Source organism: Orcinus orca, chromosome 13 (assembly GCF_937001465.1).
Source record: "Orcinus orca chromosome 13, mOrcOrc1.1, whole genome shotgun sequence".
NCBI classification, from domain to species: Eukaryota; Metazoa; Chordata; class Mammalia; order Artiodactyla; family Delphinidae; genus Orcinus; species Orcinus orca.
This window is the reverse complement of record NC_064571.1, coordinates 76,472,027-76,478,592: the sequence shown is the minus strand read 5'-3', so window position 1 is coordinate 76,478,592 and position 6,566 is coordinate 76,472,027.

Sequence of the window (6,566 nt, the reverse complement as noted above, 5' to 3'; positions counted from 1 at the left end):
CACATAGACACGCAGATACAGAAGACACACAGGCACAGATTGACACAGACACAGACAGCCACTCATACATAGATAGACACACACATAGACACACCACAGACACATACAAACACACACACACACAGATACACACAGACACACAGATATAGACACACATATGCAGACAGACACAGACATACACAGACACACACAGACACAGACACAAATAGACACACAGACACACATATACAGATAGACATAGACACATAAATACAGACACACACCCAACCCCTGCTGGGCCTGGCAAGCCAGATCTCTCCAGGGACTAGACAGAGTGCACATGGCAACCTCACCTGCAGAAGGCCTTTCTCCAAGGCTCCCACTGACCGGGAGAGGAGGTGACAGACTGGGAAGTGACACCTCTCACAGGTCCTGTTGTTTTCCCAAACCTCCCCCTTCTACTCCATCCTTACTCTGCCTGGATGACCAGAGGGGCCTCCTCATCCGAAGCCTGCTTCTCTACTTCCCCTACTTGGGCTGGCTCCCATATGCAGTTAGCACGGCCTTATGACACAGAACATAACATGCCACCCACGCTTTAAAAATCTCTAATGGAATAACATATTTACATTAAAAAAAAAAAAACTCAGGGACTTCCCTGGCGGTCCAGTGGTTAAGACTCCATGCTTCCAATGCAGGGGGCATGGGTTCAACCTCTGGTCAGGGTACCATGATCCCACAAGCCACGTGGCACGGCCAAAAAAAAAATTCAAAGACTTTTTATTGTCGACAGTATAAGCTACTTACTTTCCATACGGAAAGGAGTTAGGTCTGACTGCTTATCCTTAAAAAGGCCTGTTTACCAGGCTGGCCCTTGTCTGGCATCTGGGAACAGAGATTTCGAGTCGGGGGTGGGGGGGTTCCTACACATTAACTGAGAAGAGTGGCTCCCTGTTCCTAAACTGTCTGTAGAAACAGCCAATACGATTCATGTTGAACCCCTGCTTTCCTTCTAGGAGTCTGGAATTTGGGTACGTGCCAGGCAGAGGGTGCCTCTGGGGTCAGCCCTGTATTAGTCAGAGTCCTCTAGAGAAACAGAACCAATAGGATATATTTATGGAGAGGGGGCAAGCGATTCATTTTAAGGAATTGGCTCATGCAGGTGTGGGGTTGGCATGTTTGAACTCTGTAGGGGAGTCTGGCAGGCTGGAAATTCAGAGTTGATGTTGAGGCATTTGAGCCCAAATTCTCAGGGCGACAGGCAGGATGTCTACGCTGCAGTCTTTAGGAGTACCTAAAGTGTCTAGTACCTTCTTACGGAAATCGCAGTCTCTGTTCTTAAGGTCTTCAACTGTGTGCATGAAGCCCATCGATATTATGGAGAATAATCAGCTTTACTCAAAGTCCACTGATTTATATGCTAATCTCTTCTAAAAAATACCTTCACCAGCAACATCTAGACTGGTGTTTGACCAAACTGGGCATGGTAGCCTGGCCAAGTTGACATAAAAAGTTAACCGGGCTTCCCTGGTGGCGCAGTGGTTGCGAGTCCGCCTGCCGCTGCAGGGGACACGGGTTCGTGCCCCGGTCCGGGAAGATCCCACATGCCGCGGAGCGGCTGGGCCCGTGAGCCATGGCCACTGAGCCTGCGCGTCCGGAGCCTGTGCTCCGCAGTGGGAGGGGCCGCGACTGTGAGAGGCCCGCGTACCGCAAAAAAAAAAAAAAAAAAAAAAAAATTAACCATCACAGCTCCCAGTAAAAATCCCCGGCCCTGAGTCTCTAAGGAGCTTCTTTGGTTGGCAGTGTTTTATGCGCGTTGTCATAACTCATTGCTGGGGGAAGTAGGTGTGTCCTGTGTGGTTCCCTGGGAGAGGACTCTGACTGCATACTCTCAAGAACAATTTCCCCTGCACCTGCTGTCCCCTGACTTCGCCTCATGTGCCTTCCCTTTGCTGACCTTGTTTTGCCTCCTGTTGTTCTAATAAATCACAGCTGTGAGTACAGCTACCCACTGAGTCCTGTGAGTCCTCTTAGTGAATCGTCGCCTTGGGGATTCCCGGCCCATCCTCAGATGCTCTTATCTGGGCCTGGCCAGCCTCCTCAGTTCCAGCCCCTGCTTCTCTCCACCGTATACCCCACATTCCCGCCATACGGATCTATCTAGTACCTGAATATGCTATGCTATCTCATGCCTCCATACTCTAGAAGGCCCTTCTTTTCCTTTCTTGGTCTGGCTAACTTGTATGCAGCCATCAGGACAGCCTGTTTGGTTATCCATTCCTGTGGAACAAACCACGCTGAAACATAGTGGCTTAAGACAGCAACAATGTATTATTTCTTATGATTCTGTGGGTTGACTCAAGCAGTTCTTCTCTTTCCCATGGTGTTGGCTGGAATGTTAAGAAGGGTTGGTGCTGGCCACCGGCTTGTAGTTTAGCTGTGGCTATTGGCCAGGGACCCAATTCTTTTCCATTTGGGTTTCTCCACTTGGCTAATTGAGTTTCCATAAAGCATGGCAGCCGGGTTCCAGGAAGAAGCACTCCAAAAGGGCAAGCCCCAATATGCAAGTACTTATCAAGCTGTAGCTTGCATCATTCTTGCTGATGTTCCATTGGCTTAAGCTAGTCACATGGTCAAGCTCAGACTCATCATGGGAAGGGACCACACAAGGAGATGAATACTGGGGGTGTGTGGTTTATTGAGGGCCACCAAAGTACCAACATAGCTCTTCCTTCAAGCCTACTCTGGCCCCTCCCCTGTGCCTACCCATTTATGGCACTCACCACACTAGATTGAAATAGTTTGTTATGATTATTGTACTGTATTGCCACTTGTATTTATGGACTGAAGCTGCTCTGAGGGCTGGGACTCTGTCAAATTGCTCCCTGGCACAGAGTATGTCTGCAGAATAAATGATTGAATGAGAGCAGCAACTGTCATTACCTCTTTCATATCTGCCTGGTTTAAGCCCTGTCCCTACCTCAGTTTAGACATAGGAAGTTCAACAGCTGTGAGACGCCAACTATGTCAGGTCCTTGAGTGCCTTAAAGCATGGCAGCTAGCCCTATACCGAGGCATACAGGAGGCACCTAACACATGTTAGTGGAATTAATGGATGAATGAATGCGTGAGTGGATTTCCTAGGCATATCACTGAGATTTCCAAGCTACAAATGCATCAACTTCTTTCTTAAACATACATTGTGACCAAGCTGATCAGAAATCACACAACTCCACTTTCCAGAGATGAAACAGTTCCATGTGAGAATTGTGGAAAAGAGAGACTTTTCAGTGTTCTCCTTTCTGATTGAGGACCCTCATGAAGAACAGTCTTTTTTGCTGAGCCATGTTCCACCATCCTGTGTGGCTGGAGCAGAAGCAGAGGTCCTGGAATGGTGGGGTGAACTGTATCCTTCATAGTCTCCCCACGACTGTGACGTCTGCTCCCTAGATTGCCTGGTCCTGAGCAGTGGCTCCTAATAGAGGCTCTGTCTCGTGCTATAAATAGTCACAGAGCCATCTTCAGTGATAACACACTGGAGTGTGGAAACCCATTGTGTATTCAACTCCTCCCTATTGCAAAATTCTGACATCATCAGAGAATAAAAGGAGTGAATCATCCATCCCTGTATAAATACTTTGATTAGATCATTTGCTTTCAAGACTAAAAAAAAATGGGAAGAGAAAAAATCTTGGTGTTATTGCCCTCTGGACTGACATAAGGGTGTAACATCTCCCACCCTGCTCAATGCTAACCCTGAGGTAGCTGTGAGAACAACTTATTCCTTTTTCTGTTTTTAATAAATTTAGTTATTTATTTTTGGCTGCGTTGGGTCTTCATTGCTGTGCGTGGGCTTTCTCTAGTTGTGGTGAGTGGAGGCTACTCTTCGTTGCGGTGTGCGGGATTCTCATTGTGGTGGCTTCTCTTGTTGCGGAGCATGGGCTCTAGGGTGCGGGCTTCAGTAGTTGTGGCACGCAGGCTCGGTAGCTGTGGCTCGCGGGCTCTAGAGCACAGGCTCAGTAGTTGTGGCCCACGGGCTTAGCTGCTCCGTGGCATGTGGGACCTTCCCGGACCAGGGCTCGAACCCTCATTGGCAGGCAGATTCTTAACCACTGCGCCACCAGGGAAGTCCGAGAATAACTTATTCTTACTTAAGACTATGTTTCTCTAGTTCCCATCCTTTGGAATATTTCATCTTTCGGACCTCGGTATAAGTAACTCAAATAAAAGAAAGTTTTGAAAAATAAAATTCAAGAAAAAGGATTTTTTGTTTTATAAAATTATTTTTTCAGTTTATGAAAGGATTAACAATATTATTTTCTACAGGTGAGCTCTCTTGATCTGTAAAAAATGAAATTCATCTAGTCAGGGGCCACAGACTTTTCTGCCTGGCCAAATCCAACCTGTTCTGTTTGTGCCTTTTTTGGACAGCACAGTAGTTGGTTTTTTTTTTTTTTTTGCGGTACACGGGCCTCTCACTGTTGTGGCCTCTCCCGTTGCGGAGCACAGGCTTTGGACGCGCAGGTTCAGCGGCCATGGCTCACGGGCCCAGCCGCTCTGCGGCATGTGGGATCTTCCCGGACTGGGGCACGAACCCGCGTCCCCTGCCTTGGCAGGCGGACTTTCAATCACTGCGCCACCAGGGAAGCCCAGTAGTTGGTTTTTAAATTCGGAACTTTTATTGCTTAGATAGGGCATGTTCTCTGGTTCCCCACAGTTTCCACCACTGCCATTATGTCTCACACACAGTTAACTGCAGGACCCCTGTGGACATTTGAGTTTCCAACCTCTGAGTTCTCTCTCTCATTTTACAGATGGGGGAACTGAGACCTGGAGAGGTTGATTTGCCCAAGGCTGTACAGCTAGGAATTGGAAGACCTAAAAAGTAAGTTTCCAGGTTCCGGGTACGAGGCTCTCTCTCTTCTGCTTACTACATCTCCCCATCACTTTCCGGTAGCTTTGGGGAAGTTAACAAATCTGTGTGAAATTTCAGCGTCTGTCACAGAAACAGCAAGCATTGCTGGGGTGGATTTTGTAAGAACACTTATGTAAGGGTGAGTTCTTGTGACCTTCCTCTTTCCTTTCTGCCTTCCCATTCCTCAGGGTGAGACAAACCTCACCCTGCAATGTCTTCAGACAAACTCAGGCGTGGAAAGAGGAACATTTTCCTACTTCTCCCTCTCAACAAATGGCTCTGATTGGAACATTTCTCCACATAATACACGCAGTAAATGTTTCACATGGTGCAAATGGGCACCTCTTCTGGAAAAATCCTACTGCTTACCCAAAGCCTTGCTCAGCCGTGAACACCAGTGTGAAGCTGACTCCATCCTTCATTTACATATTAGTGAGGTCTTCTCCCATGGTGCGGGAGGGACAAGACTTCACTACCTGTTAGTCCTAAGCTTACTTATCTTTTGTGTCTTCACCTTCCCATCCACTCTCCTTTCAATCTGCATTTACTGAATTGAATTGAGAGAATTGAGGTTGATATGAGAGTTCCAGAAAACAATCTACACCTCCCATTTTTCTACCAGAATCAGACAAGGACTAGATGTTGATTCCCTTTTCTGGAAAGGAAAATAAGACGCGTGCAAAAAGGCCCAAATAGCCTCACCTGTTCAAGAAAACATCGCCTAGTGCTGGGGTGAGAGCTGGACAGACTAGGGAGGGGGCTGCTGTTTAGGGGGACAGATGAAAATTCCTAGAGGTGTCTGGCCTGGAAAGCAGTGATGGAAAGTGGACAGGGAGGTCCCAGATGGCCCCAAACCACACTGTTTATCTAAGTGTCTGAGCCTGTCTGAAATCCAGCAGTGAGTTTAGAACAAACAAACGGAAATCCTACCTCTAACCCCCTCAGGAAGATTAAGGGGATCCAGGGGGTTCATATAAAGGTGACTCCCCAAAAGGGCGGTGAGGGAGGGAGTTGCCAGGAAGCCACCTGAGCTTGTAGACATCTTAGAGCGGTACTATCCAAGAGAAATGCAATGTAACCTACATATGTAATTTAAAATGTTCTAGTTGTCACAGTAGCAAACAGAAAAAGGTAAAATTTATTTGAATTATATATCCAAATATATCTAACATATTAAATCTCATATTTAAAAAAAATTCACTATATCCAAAATATCATGTCAACATGTAATTAATATAAAAATATTTCGTGGACTATATTACATGTTTTTCAATCTAAGCCTTTAAATTCTAGTGTTTATTGTACAGTTACAGCACATCTCAATTCAGATGCTAAATTTTCATCAAAGATGCTCAATCTGTATTTACATTTCAAAAAATTTCCGGTAAGAAAAAGTAGCTTCATATACTCAAGTTGCTTCAAACATACATAAACATTTCCCAATAACTGAATCGAATATCAGTTTTTATTAATTTTTTATTTAAAAAACTTTTTGGTGGTCCATATCAGTATTTTTTTTAATAGGTCTTTATTGGAGGATAATTGCTTCACAATACTGTGTTAGTTCCTGTTGTACAACAAAGTGAATCAGCCATAGGCATACATATGTCCCCAAATCCCCTCCTTCTTGAGCCTTCCTCCCATCCTCCCTATCCCACCCCTCTAGGTGGTC